Source organism: Hypanus sabinus, chromosome 10 (genome assembly GCF_030144855.1).
Source record: "Hypanus sabinus isolate sHypSab1 chromosome 10, sHypSab1.hap1, whole genome shotgun sequence".
NCBI lineage: Eukaryota > Metazoa > Chordata > Chondrichthyes > Myliobatiformes > Dasyatidae > Hypanus > Hypanus sabinus.
This window is the reverse complement of record NC_082715.1, coordinates 156,872,815-156,891,881: the sequence shown is the minus strand read 5'-3', so window position 1 is coordinate 156,891,881 and position 19,067 is coordinate 156,872,815. Positions and strand designations below refer to the sequence as shown.

The 19,067-nt window shown below is 54.0% G+C and overlaps 1 protein-coding gene across 1 annotated transcript in view; it reads left to right on the top strand.

Annotated features, from left to right (window-relative positions):
• Positions 1-19,067, top strand: part of LOC132401264 (glutathione hydrolase 5 proenzyme-like) — a 195,785-nt gene that overhangs the window by 141,071 nt on the left and 35,647 nt on the right. The window lies entirely within an intron of this gene.

Here is a 19,067-nt window from a genome sequence, read left to right as displayed (position 1 = left end):
CCCATACACTATCCTGACTCCCCAAACCCCTCCCATACACTGTCCTGACTCCCCAAACACCTCCCATACACTGTCCTGAATCCCCAAACCCCTCCCATACACTGTCCTGAATCCCCAAACCCCTCCCATACACTGACCTGACTCCCCAAACCCCTCCCATACACTGTCTTGACTCCCCAAACCCCTCCCATACACTGTCCTGAATCCCCAAACCCCTCCCATACACTGACCTGAATCCCCAAACTCCTCCCATACACTGACCTGAATCCCCAAACCCCTCCCATACAATGTCCTGAATCCCCAAACCCCTCCCATACACTGACCTGAATCCCCAAACCCCTCCCATATTCTGTCCTGAATCCCCAAACCCCTCCCATAAACTGACCTGAATCCCCAAACCCCTCCCATACACAGTCCTGAATCCCCAAACCCCTCCCATACACTGTCCTGAATCCCCAAACCCCTCCCATACACTGGCCTGAATCCCCAAGCCCCTCTCATACACTGGCCTGACTCCCCAAACCCCTCCCATACACTGTCCTGAATCCCCAACCCCCTCCCATACACTGTCCTGAATCCCCAAACCCCTCCCATACACTGTCCTGACTACCCAAACCCCTCCCATACACTGTCCTGAATCCCCAAACCTCTCCCATACACTGTCCTGACTCCCCAAACCCCTCCCATACACTGTCCTGACTCCCCAAACCCCTCCCATACACTGTCCTGAATCCCCAAACCCCTCCCATATACTGTCCTGAATCCCCAAACCCCTCCCATACACTGACCTGAATCCCCAAACCCCTCCCATACACTGTCCTGAATCCCCAAACCCCTCCCATACACTGTCCTGAATCCCCAAACCTCTCCCATACACTGTCCTGAATCCCCAAACCCTCCCATACACTGTTCTGACTCCCCAAACCCTCCCATACACTGTTCTGACTCCCCAAACCCCTCCCATACACTGTCCTGACTCCCCAAACCCTCCCATACACTGTCCTGACTCCCCAAACACCTCCCATACACTGTCCTGAATCCCCAAACCCCTCCCATACACTGTCCTGAATCCCCAAACCCCTCCCATACACTGTCCTGAATCCCCAAACCCCTCCCATACACTGACCTGACTCCCCAAACCACTCCCATACACTGACCTGAATCCCCAACCCCTCCCATACACTGACCTGAATCCCCAACCCCTCCCATCCACTATCCCGAATCCCCAATCCCCTCCCATACACTGACCTGACTCCCCAAACCCCTCCCATACACTGACCTGACTCCCCAAACCCCTCCCATACACTGTCCTGACTCCCCAAACCCCTCCCATACACTGTCCTGAATCCCCAAACCCCTCCCATACACTGACCTGAATCCCCAAACCCCTCCCATACACTATCCTGACTCCCCAAACCCCTCCCATACACTGACCTGACTCCCCAAACCCCTCCCATACACTGACCTGACTCCCCAAACCCCTCCCATACACTGTCCTGAATCCCCAAACCCCTCCCATACACTGTCCTGAATCCCCAAACCCCTCCCATACACTGTCCTGACTCCCCAAACCCTCCCATACACAGTCCTGACTCCCCAAACCCCTCCCATACACTGTCCTGAATCCCCAAACCCCTCCCATACACTGACCTGAATCTCCAAACCCCTCCCATACACTGTCCTGAATCCCCAAACCCCTCCCATACACTGTCCTGACTCCCCAAACCCCTCCCATACACTGTCCTGAATCCCCAAACCCCTCCCATACACTGTCCTGACTCCCCAAACCCCTCCCATACACTGACCTGAATCCCCAAACCCCTCCCATACACTGTCCTGAATCCCCAAACCCCTCCCATACACTGACCTGACTCCCCAAACCCCTCCCATACACTGTCCTGAATCCCCAAACCCCTCCCATACACTGACCTGAATCCCCAAACCCCTCCCATACACTGTCCTTAATCCCCAAACCCCTCCCATACACTGTCCTGAATCCCCAAAACCCTCCCATACACTGACCTGAATCCCCAAACCGCTCCCATACACTGTCCTGACTCCCCAAACCCATCCCATACACTGTCCTGACTCCCCAAACCCCTCCCATACACTGTCTTGACTCCCCAAACCCCTCCCATACACTGTCCTGACTCCCCAAACCCCTCCCATACACTGACCTGAATCCCCAAACCCCTCCCATACACAGTCCTGAATCCCCAAACCCCTCCCATACACTGTCCTGACTCCCCAAACCCCTCCCATACACTGTCCTGACTCCCCAATCCCCTCCCATACACTGTCCTGTCTCCCCAAACCCCTCCCATGCACTGTCCTGACTCCCCAAACCCCTCCCATACACTGACCTGAATCACCAAACCCCTCCCATACACTGTCCTGACTCCCCAAACCCCTCCCATACACTGTCCTGACTCCCGAAACCCCTCCCATACACTGTCCTGAATCCCGAAACCCCTCCCATACACTGTCCTTAATCCCGAAACCCCTCCCATACACTGTCCTGAATCCCGAAACCCCTCCCATACACTGTCCTGACTCCCCAAACCCCTCCCATACACTGTCCTGACTCCCCAAACCCCTCCCATACACTGTCCTGACTCCCCAAACCCCTCCCATACACTGACCTGAATCCCCAAACCCCTCCCATACACAGTCCTGAATCCCCAAACCCCTCCCATACACTGTCCTGACTCCCCAAACCCTTCCCATACACTGTCCTGACTCCCCAATCCCCTCCCATACACTGTCCTGTCTCCCCAAACCCCTCCCATGCACTGTCCTGACTCCCCAAACCCTTCCCATACACTGACCTGAATCACCAAACCCCTCCCATACACTGTCCTGACTCCCCAAACCCCTCCCATACACTGTCCTGACTCCCGAAACCCCTCCCATACACTGTCCTGAATCCCGAAACCCCTCCCATACACTGTCCTGAATCCCGAAACCCCTCCCATACACTGTCCTGACTCCCCAAACCCCTCCCATACACTGTCCTGACTCCCCAAACCCCTCCCATACACTGTCCTGACTCCCCAAACCCCTCCCATACACGGTCCTGTCTCCCCAAACCCCTCCCATACACTGTTCTGACTCCCCAAACCCCTCCCATACACTGTCCTGAATCCCCAAACCCCTCCCATACACTGTCCTGAATCCCCAAACCCCTCCCATACACTGTCCTGAATCCCCAAACCCCTCCCATACACTGTCCTGAATCCCCAAACCCCTCTCATACACTGACCTGAATCCCCAAACCCCTCCCATACACTGTCCTGAATCCCCAAACCCCTCCCATACACTGACCTGAATCCCCAAACCCCTCCCATACACTTTCCTAACTCCCGAAACCCCTCCCATACACTGTCCTGAATCCCCAAACTCCTCCCATACACTGTCCTGACTCCCCAAACCCCTCCCATACACTGTCCTGAATCCTCAAACCCCTCCCATACACTGTCCTGAATCCCCAAACCCCTCCCATACACTATCCTGAATCCCCAAACCCCTCCCATACACTGTCCTGAATCGCCAAACCCCTCCCATACACTGTCCTGAATCCCCAAACCCCTCCCATACACTGTCCTGAATCCCCAAACCCCTCCCATACACTGTCCTGAATCCCCAAACCCCTCCCATACACTGACCTGAATCCCCAAACCCCTCCCATACACTGTCCTGAATCCCCAAACCCCTCCCATACACTGTCCTGAATCCCCAAACCCCTCCCATACACTGTCCTGACTCCCGAAACCTCTCCCATACACTGTCCTGAATCCCCAAACCCCTCCCATACACTGTCCTGAATCCCCAAACCCCTCCCATACACTGTCCTGAATCCCCAAACCCCTCCCATACACTGACCTGACTCCACAAACCCCTCCCATACACTGACCTGACTCCCCAAACCCCTCCCATACACTGTCCTGAATCCCCAAACCCCTCCCATACACTGTCCTGACTCCCCAAACCTCTCCCATACACTGTCCTGAATCCCCAAACCCCTCCCATACACTGTCCTGAATCCCTAAACCCATCCCATATACTGTCCTGTCCCCAAACCCCTCCCATACACTGTCCTGAATCCCCAAACCCCTCCCATACACTGTCCTGACTCTCCAAACCCCTCCCATACACTGTCCTGAATTCCCAAACCCCTCCCATATACTGTCCTGAATCCCCAAACCCCTCCCATACACTGACCTGACTCCCCAAACCCCTCCCATACACTGACCTGAATCCCCAAGCCCCTCCCATACACTGACCTGAATTCCCAAACCCCTCCGATACACTGACCTGAATCCCCAAACCCCTCCCATACACTGTCCTGAATCCCCAAACCCCTCCCATACACTGTCCTGAATCCCCAAACCCATCCCATACACTGTCCTGAATCCCCAAACCCCTCCCATACACTGTCCTGAATCCCCAAACCCCTCCCATACACTGTCCTGAATCCCCAAACCCCTCCCATACACTGACCTGACTCCACAAACCCCTCCCATACACTGACCTGACTCCCCAAACCCCTCCCATACACTGTCCTGAATCCCCAAACCCCTCCCATACACTGTCCTGAATCCCCAAACCCCTCCCATACACTGTCCTGAATCCACAAACCCCTCCCATACACTGACCTGAATCCCCAAACCCCTCCCATGCACTGACCTGACTCCCCAAACCCCACCCATACACTGACCTGAATCCCCAACCCCTCCCATACACTGACCTGAATCCCCAACCCCTCCCATACACTATCCTGAATCCCCAATCCCCTCCCATACACTGACCTGACTCCCCAAACCCCTCCCATACACTGACCTGACTCCCCAAACCCCTCCCATACACTGTCCTGAATCCCCAAACCCCTCCCATACACTGTCCTGAATCCCCAAACCCCTCCCATACACTATCCTGAATCCCCAAACCCCTCCCATACACTGTCCTGAATCCCCAAACCCCTCCCATACACTGTCCTGACTCCCCAAACCCCTCCCATACACAGTCCTGACTCCCCAAACCCCTCCCATACACTGTCCTGAATCCCCAAACCCCTCCCATACACTGACCTGAATCTCCAAACCCCTCCCATACACTGTCCTGAATCCCCAAACCCCTCCCATACACTGTCCTGACTCCCCAAACCCCTCCCATACACTGTCCTGAATCCCCAAACACCTCCCATACACTGTCCTGACTCCCCAAACCCCTCCCATACACTGACCTGAATCCCCAAACCCCTCCCATACACTGTCCTGAATCCCCAAACCCCTCCCATACACTGACCTGACTCCCCAAACCCCTCCCATACACTGTCCTGAATCCCCAAACCCCTCCCATACACTGACCTGAATCCCCAAACCCCTCCCATACACTGACCTGAATCCCCAAACCCCTCCCATACACTGTCCTTAATCCCCAAACCCCTCCCATACACTGTCCTGAATCCCCAAACCCCTCCCATACACTTTCCTAACTCCCGAAACCCCTCCCATACACTGTCCTGAATCCCCAAACTCCTCCCATACACTGTCCTGACTCCCCAAACCCCTCCCATACACTGTCCTGAATCCTCAAACCCCTCCCATACACTGTCCTGAATCCCGAAACCCCTCCCATACACTATCCTGAATCCCCAAACCCCTCCCATACACTGTCCTGAATCGCCAAACCCCTCCCATACACTGTCCTGAATCCCCAAACCCCTCCCATACACTGTCCTGAATCCCCAAACCCCTCCCATACACTGTCCTGAATCCCCAAACCCCTCCCATACACTGACCTGAATCCCCAAACCCCTCCCATACACTGTCCTGAATCCCCAAACCCCTCCCATACACTGTCCTGAATCCCCAAACCCCTCCCATACACTGTCCTGACTCCCGAAACCTCTCCCATACACTGTCCTGAATCCCCAAACCCCTCCCATACACTGTCCTGAATCCCCAAACCCCTCCCATACACTGTCCTGAATCCCCAAACCCCTCCCATACACTGACCTGACTCCACAAACCCCTCCCATACACTGACCTGACTCCCCAAACCCCTCCCATACACTGTCCTGAATCCCCAAACCCCTCCCATACACTGTCCTGACTCCCCAAACCTCTCCCATACACTGTCCTGAATCCCCAAACCCCTCCCATACACTGTACTGAATCCCTAAACCCATCCCATATACTGTCCTGTCCCCAAACCCCTCCCATACACTGTCCTGAATCCCCAAACCCCTCCCATACACTGTCCTGACTCTCCAAACCCCTCCCATACACTGACCTGAATCCCCAAACCCCTCCCATGCACTGACCTGACTCCCCAAACCCCACCCATACACTGACCTGAATCCCCAACCCCTCCCATACACTGACCTGAATCCCCAACCCCTCCCATACACTATCCTGAATCCCCAATCCCCTCCCATACACTGACCTGACTCCCCAAACCCCTCCCATACACTGACCTGACTCCCCAAACCCCTCCCATACACTGTCCTGAATCCCCAAACCCCTCCCATACACTGTCCTGAATCCCCAAACCCCTCCCATACACTATCCTGAATCCCCAAACCCCTCCCATACACTGTCCTGAATCCCCAAACCCCTCCCATACACTGTCCTGACTCCCCAAACCCCTCCCATACACAGTCCTGACTCCCCAAACCCCTCCCATACACTGTCCTGAATCCCCAAACCCCTCCCATACACTGACCTGAATCTCCAAACCCCTCCCATACACTGTCCTGAATCCCCAAACCCCTCCCATACACTGTCCTGACTCCCCAAACCCCTCCCATACACTGTCCTGAATCCCCAAACACCTCCCATACACTGTCCTGACTCCCCAAACCCCTCCCATACACTGACCTGAATCCCCAAACCCCTCCCATACACTGTCCTGAATCCCCAAACCCCTCCCATACACTGACCTGACTCCCCAAACCCCTCCCATACACTGTCCTGAATCCCCAAACCCCTCCCATACACTGACCTGAATCCCCAAACCCCTCCCATACACTGACCTGAATCCCCAAACCCCTCCCATACACTGTCCTTAATCCCCAAACCCCTCCCATACACTGTCCTGAATCCCCAAACCCCTCCCATACACTTTCCTAACTCCCGAAACCCCTCCCATACACTGTCCTGAATCCCCAAACTCCTCCCATACACTGTCCTGACTCCCCAAACCCCTCCCATACACTGTCCTGAATCCTCAAACCCCTCCCATACACTGTCCTGAATCCCCAAACCCCTCCCATACACTATCCTGAATCCCCAAACCCCTCCCATACACTGTCCTGAATCGCCAAACCCCTCCCATACACTGTCCTGAATCCCCAAACCCCTCCCATACACTGTCCTGAATCCCCAAACCCCTCCCATACACTGTCCTGAATCCCCAAACCCCTCCCATACACTGACCTGAATCCCCAAACCCCTCCCATACACTGTCCTGAATCCCCAAACCCCTCCCATACACTGCCCTGAATCCCCAAACCCCTCCCATACACTGTCCTGACTCCCGAAACCTCTCCCATACACTGTCCTGAATCCCCAAACCCCTCCCATACACTGTCCTGAATCCCCAAACCCCTCCCATACACTGTCCTGAATCCCCAAACCCCTCCCATACACTGACCTGACTCCACAAACCCCTCCCATACACTGACCTGACTCCGCAAACCCCTCCCATACACTGTCCTGAATCCCCAAACCCCTCCCATACACTGTCCTGACTCCCCAAACCTCTCCCATACACTGTCCTGAATCCCCAAACCCCTCCCATACACTGTCCTGAATCCCTAAACCCATCCCATATACTGTCCTGTCCCCAAACCCCTCCCATACACTGTCCTGAATCCCCAAACCCCTCCCATACACTGTCCTGACTCTCCAAACCCCTCCCATACACTGTCCTGAATTCCCAAACCCCTCCCATATACTGTCCTGAATCCCCAAACCCCTCCCATACACTGACCTGACTCCCCAAACCCCTCCCATACACTGACCTGAATCCCCAAGCCCCTCCCATACACTGACCTGAATCCCCAAACCCCTCCGATACACTGACCTGAATCCCCAAACCCCTCCCATACAGTCCTGAATCCACAAACCCCTCCCATACACTGTCCTGAATCCCCAAACCCATCCCATACACTGTCCTGAATCCCAAAACCCCACCCATACACTGTCCTGAATCCCCAAACCCCTCCCATACACTGTCCTGAATCCCCAAACACCTCCCATACACTGTCCTGACTCCCCAAACCCCTCCCATACACTGACCTGAATCCCCAAACCCCTCCCATACACTGTCCTGAATCCCCAAACCCCTCCCATGCACTGACCTGACTCCCCAAACCCCTCCCATACACTGTCCTGAATCCCCAAACCCCTCCCATACACTGACCTGAATCCCCAAACCCCTCCCATACACTGACCTGAATCCCCAAACCCCTCCCATACACTGTCCTTAATCCCCAAACCCCTCCCATACACTGTCCTGAATCCCCAAACCCCTCCCATACACTGACCTGAATCCCCAAACCCCTCCCATACACTATCCTGAATCCCCAAACCCCTCCCATACACTATCCTGACTCCCCAAACCCCTCCCATACACTGTCCTGACTCCCCAAACCCCTCCCATACACTGTCCTGAATCCCCAAACCCCTCCAATACACTGTCCTGAATCCCGAAACCCCTCCCATACACTGTCTTGACTCCCCATACCCCTCCCATACACTGTCCTGAATCCCCAAACCCCTCCCATACACTGTCCTGAATCCCCAAACCCCTCCCATACACTATCCTGACTCCCCAAACTCCTCCCATACACTGTCCTGAATCCCCAAACCCCTCCCATACACTGTCCTGACTCCCCAAACCCATCCCATACACTGTCCTGACTCCCCAAACCCCTCCCATACACTGTCCTGACTCCCCAAACACCTCCCATACACTGTCCTGACTCCCCAAACCCCTCCCATACACTGACCTGAATCCCCAAACCCCTCCCATACACAGTCCTGAATCCCCAAACCCCTCCCATACACTGTCCTGACTCCCCAAACCCCTCCCATACACTGTCCTGACTCCCCAATCCCCTCCCATACACTGTCCTGACTCCCCAAACCCCTCCCATACACTGTCCTGACTCCCCAAACCCCTCCCATACTCTGACCTGAATCACCAAACCCCTCCCATACACTGTCCTGACTCCCCAAACCCCTCCCATACACTGTCCTGACTCCCCAAACGCCTCCCATACACTGTCCTGACTCCCCAAACCCCTCCCATACACTGTCCTGACTCCCCAAACCCCTCCCATACACTGTCCTGAATCCCGAAACCCCTCCCATGCACTGTCCTGAATCCCGATACCCCTCCCATACACTGTCCTGAATCCCGAAACCCCTCCCATACACTGTCCTGACTCCCCAAACCCCACCCATACACTGTCCTGACTCCCCAAACCCCTCCCATACACTGTCCTGACTCCCCAAAACCTCCCATACACTGTCCTGACTCCCCAAACCCCTCCCATACACTGTCCTGAATCCCCAAACCCCTCCCATACACTGTCCTGAATCCCCAAACCCCTCCCATACACTGACCTGAATCCCCAAACCCCTCCCATACACTGTCCTGAATCCCCAAACCCCTCCCATACACTGTCCTGAATCCCCAAACCCCTCCCATACACTGACCTGAATCCCCAAACCCCTCCCATACACTGTCCTGAATCCCCAAACCCCTCCCATAGACTGACCTGAATCCCCAAACCCCTCCCATACACTGTCCTGACTCCCGAAACCCCTCCCATACACTGTCCTGACTCCCCAAACCCCTCCCATACACTGTCCTGACTCCCCAAATCCCTCCCATACATTATCCTGAATCCCCAAACCCCTCCCATACACTGTCCTGAATCCCCAAACCCCTCCTATACACTGTCCTGAATCCCCAAACCACTCCCATACACTGTCCTGAATCCCCAAACCCCTCCCATACACTGTCCTGAATCCCCAAACACCTCCCATACACTGACCTGAATCCCCAAACCCCTCCCATACACTGTCCTGAATCCCCAAACCCCTCCCATACACTGTCCTGAATCCCCAAACCCCTCCCATACACTGTCCTGACTCCCGAAACCCCTCCCATACACTGTCCTGAATCCCCAAACCCATCCCATACACTGTCCTGAATCCCCAAACCCCTCCCATACACTGTCCTGAATCCCCAAACCCCTCCCATACACTGACCTGACTCCACAAACCCCTCCCATACACTGACCTGACTCCCCAAACCCCTCCCATACACTGTCCTGAATCCCCAAACCCCTCCCATACACTGTCCTGACTCCCCAAACCCCTCCCATACACTTTCCTGAATCCCCAAACCCCTCCCATACACTGTCCTGAATCCCCAAACCCATCCCATATACTGTCCTGAATCCCCAAACCCCTCCCATACACTGTCCTGAATCCCCAAACCCCTCCCATACACTGTCCTGACTCCCCAAACCCCTCCCATACACTGTCCTGAATCCCCAAACCCCTCCCATATACTGTCCTGAATCCCCAAACCCCTCCCATACACTGACCTGACTCCCCAAACACCTCCCATACACTGACCTGAATCCCCAAACCCCTCCCATACACTGACCTGAATCCCCAAACCCCTCCGATACACTGACCTGAATCCCCAAACCCCTCCCATACACTGTCCTGAATTCCCAAACCCCTCCCATACACTGTCCTGAATCCCCAAACCCATCCCATACACTGTCCTGAATCCCCAAACCCCTCCCATACACTGTCCTGAATCCCCAAACCCCTCCCATACACTGTCCTGAATCCCCAAACCCCTCCCATACACTGACCTGACTCCACAAACCCCTCCCATACACTGACCTGACTCCCCAAACCCCTCCCATACACTGTCCTGAATCCCCAAACCCCTCCCATACACTGTCCTGACTCCCCAAACCCCTCCCATACACTGACCTGAATCCCCAATCCCCTCCCATACACTGACCTGAATCCACAAACCCCTCCCATACACTGTCCTGAATCCCCAAACCCATCCCATACACTGTCCTGAATCCCCATACCCCTCCCATACACTGTCCTGAATCCCCAAACCCCTCCCATACATTGTCCTGACTCCCCAAACCCCTCCCATACACTGTCCTGACTCCCCAAACCCCTCCCATACACTGTCCTGACTCCCCAAACCCCTCCCATACTGTCCTGAATCCCCAAACCCCTCCCATACACTGTCCTGAATCCCCAAACCCCTCCCATACAATGTCCTGAATCCCCAAACCCCTCCCATACACTGTCCTGACTCCCGAAACCCCTCCCATACACTGTCCTGAATCCCGAAACCCCTCCCATACACTGTCCAGAATCCCCAAACCCCTCCCATACACTGTCCTGAATCCCCAAACCCCTCCCATACACTGTCCTGAATCCCCAATCCCCTCCCATACACTGTCCTGAATCCCGAAACCCCTCCCATACACTGACCTGAATCCCCAAACCCCTCCCATACACTGTCCTGACTCCCCAAACCCCTCCCATACACTGTCCTGAATCCCGAAACCCCTCCCATACACTGTCCTGACTCCCCAATCCCCTCCCATACACTGTCCTGACTCCCCAAACCCCTCCCATACACTGTCCTGAATCCCCAAACCCCTCCCATACACTGTCCTGAATCCCCAAACCCCTCCCATACACTGTCCTGACTCCCCAAACCCCTCCCATACACTGTCCTGAATCCCAAAACCCCTCCCATACACTGTCCTGAATCCCCAAACCCCTCCCATACACTGTCCTGACTCCCCAAACCCCTCCCATACACTGTCCTCTCCCCAAACCCCTCCCATATACTGTCTTGACTCCCCAAACCCCTCCCATACACTGTCCTGACTCCCCAAACCCCTCCCATACACTGTCCTGACTCCCCAAACCCCTCCAATACACTGTCCTGAATCCCCAAACCCATCCCTTATACTGTCCTGAATCCCCAAACCCCTCCCATACACTGACCTGAATCCCCAAACCCCTCCCATACACTGTCCTGAATCCCCAAACCCCTCCCATACACTGTCCTGACTCCCCAAACCCCTCCAATACACTGACCTGACTCCCCAAACCCCTCCAATACACTGTCCTGACTCCCCAAACCCCTCCCATACACTGTCCTGACTCCCCAAACCCCTCCCATACACTGTTCTGAATCCCCAAACCCCTCCAATACATTGTCCTGAATCCCCAAACCCCTCCCATACACTGTCCTGAATCCCCAAACCCCTCCCATACACTGTCCTGACTCCCCAAACCCCTCCCATACACTGTCCTGACTCCCCAAACCCCTCCCATACACTGTCCTGAATCCCCAAACCCCTCCCATACACTGTCCTGAATCCCCAAACCCCTCCCATACACTGTCCTGAATCCCCAAACCCCTCCCATACACTGTCCTGACTCCCCAAACCCCTCCCATACACTGTCCTGAATCCCCAAACCCCTCCCATACACTGTCCTGAATCTCCATACCCCTCCCATACAGTCCTGAATCCCGAAACCCCTCCCATACACTGTCCTGAATCCCCAAACCCATCCCATACACTGTCCTGAATCCCCAAACCCCTCCCATACACTGTCCTGAATCCCCAAACCCCTCCCATACACTGACCTGACTCCACAAACCCCTCCCATACACTGACCTGACTCCCCAAACCCCTCCCATACACTGTCCTGAATCCCCAAACCCCTCCCATACACTGTCCTGACTCCCCAAACCCCTCCCATACACTTTCCTGAATCCCCAAACCCCTCCCATACACTGTCCTGAATCCCCAAACCCATCCCATATACTGTCCTGAATCCCCAAACCCCTCCCATACACTGTCCTGAATCCCCAAACCCCTCCCATACACTGTCCTGACTCCCCAAACCCCTCCCATACACTGTCCTGAATCCCCAAACCCCTCCCATATACTGTCCTGAATCCCCAAACCCCTCCCATACACTGACCCGACTCCCCAAACACCTCCCATACACTGACCTGAATCCCCAAACCCCTCCCATACACTGACCTGAATCCCCAAACCCCTCCAATACACTGACCTGAATCCCCAAACCCCTCCCATACACTGTCCTGAATTCCCAAACCCCTCCCATACACTGTCCTGAATCCCCAAACCCATCCCATACACTGTCCTGAATCCCCAAACCCCTCCCATACACTGTCCTGAATCCCCAAACCCCTCCCATACACTGTCCTGAATCCCCAAACCCCTCCCATACACTGACCTGACTCCACAAACCCCTCCCATACACTGACCTGACTCCCCAAACCCCTCCCATACACTGTCCTGAATCCCCAAACCCCTCCCATACACTGTCCTGACTCCCCAAACCCCTCCCATACACTGACCTGAATCCCCAATCCCCTCCCATACACTGACCTGAATCCACAAACCCCTCCCATACACTGTCCTGAATCCCCAAACCCATCCCATACACTGTCCTGAATCCCCATACCCCTCCCATACACTGTCCTGAATCCCCAAACCCCTCCCATACACTGTCCTGACTCCCCAAACCCCTCCCATACACTGTCCTGACTCCCCAAACCCCTCCCATACACTGTCCTGACTCCCCAAACCCCTCCCATACTGTCCTGAATCCCCAAACCCCTCCCATACACTGTCCTGAATCCCCAAACCCCTCCCATACAATGTCCTGAATCCCCAAACCCCTCCCATACACTGTCCTGACTCCCGAAACCCCTCCCATACACTGTCCTGAATCCCGAAACCCCTCCCATACACTGTCCAGAATCCCCAAACCCCTCCCATACACTGTCCTGAATCCCCAAACCCCTCCCATACACTGTCCTGAATCCCCAATCCCCTCCCATACACTGTCCTGAATCCCGAAACCCCTCCCATACACTGACCTGAATCCCCAAACCCCTCCCATACACTGTCCTGACTCCCCAAACCCCTCCCATACACTGTCCTGAATCCCGAAACCCCTCCCATACACTGTCCTGACTCCCCAAACCCCTCCCATACACTGTCCTGACTCCCCAAACCCCTCCCATACACTGTCCTGAATCCCCAAACCCCTCCCATACACTGTCCTGAATCCCCAAACCCCTCCCATACACTGTCCTGACTCCCCAAACCCCTCCCATACACTGTCCTGAATCCCAAAACCCCTCCCATACACTGTCCTGAATCCCCAAACCCCTCCCATACACTGTCCTGACTCCCCAAACCCCTCCCATACACTGTCCTCTCCCCAAACCCCTCCCATATACTGTCTTGACTCCCCAAACCCCTCCCATACACTGTCCTGACTCCCCAAACCCCTCCCATACACTGTCCTGAATCCCCAAACCCCTCCCATACACTGTCCTGACTCCCCAAACCCCTCCAATACACTGTCCTGAATCCCCAAACCCATCCCTTATACTGTCCTGAATCCCCAAACCCCTCCCATACACTGACCTGAATCCCCAAACCCCTCCCATACACTGTCCTGAATCCCCAAACCCCTCCCATACACTGTCCTGACTCCCCAAACCCCTCCAATACACTGACCTGACTCCCCAAACCCCTCCAATACACTGTCCTGACTCCCCAAACCCCTCCCATACACTGTCCTGACTCCCCAAACCCCTCCCATACACTGTCCTGAATCCCCAAACCCCTCCAATACATTGTCCTGAATCCCCAAACCCCTCCCATACACTGTCCTGAATCCCCAAACCCCTCCCATACACTGTCCTGACTCCCCAAACCCCTCCCATACACTGTCCTGACTCCCCAAACCCCTCCCATACACTGTCCTGAATCCCCAAACCCCTCCCATACACTGTCCTGAATCCCCAAACCCCTCCCATACACTGTCCTGAATCCCCAAACCCCTCCCATACACTGTCCTGACTCCCCAAACCCCTCCCATACACTGTCCTGAATCCCCAAACCCCTCCCATACACTGTCCTGAATCTCCATACCCCTCCCATACAGTCCTGAATCCCCAAACCCCTCCCATACACTATCCTGAATCCCCAAACCCCTCCCATACACTGTCCTGAATCCCCAATCCCCTCCCATACACTGACCTGAATCCCCAAACCCATCCCATATACTGACCTGACTCCCCAAACCCCTCCCATACACTGACCTGTATCCCCAAACCCCTCCCATACACTGTCCTGAATCCCCAAACCCCTCCCATACACTGTCCTGAATTCCCAAACCCCTCCCATACACTGTCCTGAATCCCCAAACCCCTCCCATACACTGTCCTGAATCCCCAAACCCCTCCCATACACTGTCCTGAATCCCCAAACCCCTCCCATACACTGTCCTGAATCCCAAGCCCCTCCCATACACTGTCCTGAATCCCCAAACCCCTCCCATACACTGTCCTGAATCACCAAACCCCTCCCATACACTGTCCTGAATCCACAAACCCCTCCCATACAGTCCTGAATCCCAAGCCCCTCCCATACACTGTCCTGAATCCCCAAACCCCTCCCGTACACTGTCCTGAATCACCAAACCCCTCCCATACACTGTCCTGAATCCCCAAACCCCTCCCATACACTGTCCTGACTCCCCAAACCCCTCCCATACACTGCCCTGACTCCCCAAACCCCTCCCATACACTGTCCTGACTCCCCAAACCCCTCCCATACACTGTCCTGAATCCCCAAACCCCTCCCATACACGGTCCTGAATCCCCAAACCCCTCCCATACACTGACCTGACTCCCCAAACCCCTCCCATACACTGTCCATACACTGTCCTGACTCTGACCATACACTGACCATACACTGTCCATACACTGTCCATACACTGTCCTGACTCTGACCATACACTGTCCATACACTGTCCTGACTCCCGAAACCCCTCCCATACACTGTCCATACACTGTCCATACACTGTCCATACACTGTCCTGCAGTCCGTAAGCCAGGTCATCGAGGGCACTTGCTGCCACTCACCAGCCTGGCTTGTGTGCGAGGCCAGCAATGACTTTTACATAGCTCCTTAGCGCAGGGGTGCAAAGGAATGGGCAGTGACTACGTGATGTGCTGGTCATCTCCACACCCTGTAACTGAATGTCCTCATATGTTCACTGGAGTCTCCCTTCAGAGACCTGCACAAACTGTGAATGGGCCTTGCCCAGTGACTTGCCACAAACATCAGCCAGCCTGCGCACAAGTGATTCTGCAGATGTTCTGCTGGTAATCTGTCTAGTTTGTCTTTATCTATATCATGGTTCTGCTCTTACCATTTCCCTTCTCCCCCCATGATATCCTTATGACTCCCTACAGTTCCCCACCTGCTCTCCTCTTGTCTTAAACCCCATCTTATTCAGCTCCTCTCCCTTTTCTCACTGCTACCGTCAGGAAGGAGCCTCGGGCTCTGCCATACCTGCTTCAGGAACAGTTCCTGCCCTACAATCATCAGGTTCTTGAACCAGCATGTCCAAATTCACTTACCTCAACTCGGAACTGATTTCACAACCTATCGACTCACTTTCACCCGTGTTCTCAGTATTATCTTAATTTGCAGCGTTTGTCAGTCTTTGTTCATGTGTAGTTTTTCATAAAATTCTATTGTGTTTTCATATAAATGCCTGCTAGAAAATGAACCTCAAGATAGTACCTTGACCCATTTACATACTTTGATTATAAATTTACTTTGATATGTTTCCCTCTTTCACTTATCAGCTCCTAGTTTATTACATCATTCCCTTCTCCCAGCCGTCCACCTTCCCCCCTCACCTGTCACCTGCCAGACTCTGCTCCTCCCCTACCCCCACCTTCACATTCTGGCTTTACAAAATATCGACTGTTTATCCATCCCATCTGCTGAATTCCTCCAGCTTTTTCAGTTTGTGGCTCCAGATTTACAGCGTCTGCAGAATCTCCTGGCCAGGCTGTCTGGCTGGTGCACAGTCTGACCCCTCTTCCTTTCCAAACACCAGAAGGCACCGAGCATTTCCCCCAGGGTGCAGTCAGATCCTGTGCCAGGAACATCACGGACAGTGTGGTCATGCCTATGGTGCAGGCTGGGTGTGGTGAACTACATATACCTTTCTGGACACGCCCCCCCCCCCCCCCCCCGCTGACTGCTCCCGTGGCTCCTCCCACAGACCCCGGTATAAAGGCGATTGGGGCCTGAGCCCTGCCCTCAGTCTCCAGGATGTAGTATGGTGGTCAATTGCTGCTTGTTCCTTCTTCCAGTCAATAAAAGCCGATATCTCGCCTCACGTCTCAGAGAGAGTTATTGATGGTGCATCACTGGGTGAGTGAGGGGGACGTAGAGGGGGTAGGCAGAGCACGCACCTTTTTCAGATTTAGCTAGGGGTTGGGGCGGCTGCAGCGTGGAGCAACGGCAGCCAGATCCGCACCACGACAGGGCAAGTGGAGACTGGCAGTAACTAGATGGGACAGACAGGAGTTTTTGTGGCTGCAAGTGGGACTGCAAAATGGTGTGCTGTCTGAGTGGTGGAAGAGGGAGATGGGCAGCCGGAGGTCATTGTCCACGGGCAGAAGGAGGGAGTGTTCCTGCAGGGTGAGTATGGGAAGGTTAAAAAGCAGCACCTCAACAGGAAGTGTTCTCTGCTAGCAACCAAAGAAAGACGAGATAGGGCAAACGGCTGAGGGAAGGGATCAGCTTTTCTAAACATGGAACACAGGCCCTTTGGTCCACGATGTGTCTACCCACATTTCAATCCTGTGCAGCCTTCCAGTATTCTTCTATGCATGTAAGAGATGTATCAGATGTACCACCACTCAGGAGCGTGATCCATGCTCCTGTCACTCCGCGCAAACGCGCAAAACTTTGACATCTACCCTACACTTTCCTCCAATCATCTTAACATTATGCCCCCTCGTAAGAGCTACTTCCACCCTGGAGGAAAAACTGCTGGCTGCCCAAGCAGTCTACGTCTCCTGTACACCATTATCAAGTCATCTTTCATAATCTTTGGCTCCAACGAGAAAATCCCTAGCTCACTTAACCTATCCTCATAAAACATGCTCTCTAATTTGACATCCTCGTAAATCTCCCCTCACCCTCTCTAAATCTTCCACATCGTTTTTATAATAAGGCAACCAGAGATGAACACAATATTCTGCATGGTCTAACCAGGGTTTTATAGAGCCGTAACATTACCGCATTGCACTTGATCTCAATCCCCTGACCAACACAACCCAAACACCTTCTTCACCACCCTATCAACTTGCATGGAGCTTTGAGGATCCGTGGATACGAAACCCAAGGTCCCTCTGTTCTTCCACAATGCGAAGAATCTGCAAGTAATCCTGTACCCTGCCCTCAAACTCAACATCCACTGCACCTGAACTGGAGGGGGACGAGTATTCTGGCCGAGAGATGTGGTGCCAATACAAGGGGAGGTTGAATCTCGAGTGGTACTGTGGCAGATGGGCATGTTGAGGCAAAAATAATAGTTAAAGCGAGCAAGCTCAGCCAACAGGACAGGCAGAAACAAAGTTCGGGTACACTAAACAGCATTTGCTTTCAGGCAAGAAGCATGACAGGAGTCAGGGCTGTTTTGGCACGTGGGAGTAGGATAATATAGTCGTGACATAAATAGCAGAGGAAAAGACAGGACTGGCAGTTCAATATTGTGAAGAACACATAACTACAGAATTTGCAAATGTAGTGTGGGAGAGCCTAGTAGCGGATAAAGGGTCTTCTTGCAAGTGGGAGTCTTCAAAGTCAGATACAGAGGCTCAGGGCCAACAGAGTGATGGGCAAGGCTAGCATGATCATGGAACCATGCATAACATGGGATATTAAAGCTCTCATCAGGAAAATGGAAGTATAATCAGGTACAGCTACTGGCCAAAAGTGAATCACTAAAGGGGTATGAACATATGGGTTTGCCAGATAATGCAAAAGAGAATAAGAAATTCAGCAAGTGTACAAGGAGACCACCCGTAAGTGGTCAGAGAATAGAACCCGTTACAGATCAAAG